The sequence below is a fragment of the Arachis ipaensis genome, chromosome B02, assembly GCF_000816755.2.
Source record: "Arachis ipaensis cultivar K30076 chromosome B02, Araip1.1, whole genome shotgun sequence".
Lineage (NCBI taxonomy): Eukaryota > Viridiplantae > Streptophyta > Magnoliopsida > Fabales > Fabaceae > Arachis > Arachis ipaensis.
In genome coordinates, this window is record NC_029786.2 from 9,463,762 (window position 1) to 9,464,046 (window position 285).

Sequence of the window (285 nt, forward strand, 5' to 3'; positions counted from 1 at the left end):
AAAATATTATGTATAAAAAATAATGTTTCTTTATTTTGACTAGATTTTACCAAATTTGACTGAGTCAAATTTAATTGGTTTTGACCGAATTTAACTGATTTTTATTAGATTTGATTAAATTTTATTGGATTAATTGCTTGACCAATTTAAATAATTACTCAACTCAGATTGATAATTGGATTTTTGGTTCGGCCGACTGGAACAGACCGAATTTAATAATTATATTAAAGATTTTTTTAGTATATCAATAATTCTCAATATTAAATAAAATTAACAATGAAAATT

The 285-nt window shown here is 21.4% G+C and overlaps 1 protein-coding gene across 1 annotated transcript in view; it reads left to right on the forward strand.

Moving 5' to 3' along the window:
- LOC107624826 (acid phosphatase 1) overlaps nt 1-285 on the forward strand; it is a gene marked incomplete in the record, with an annotated part of 4,684 nt that overhangs the window by 3,774 nt on the left and 625 nt on the right.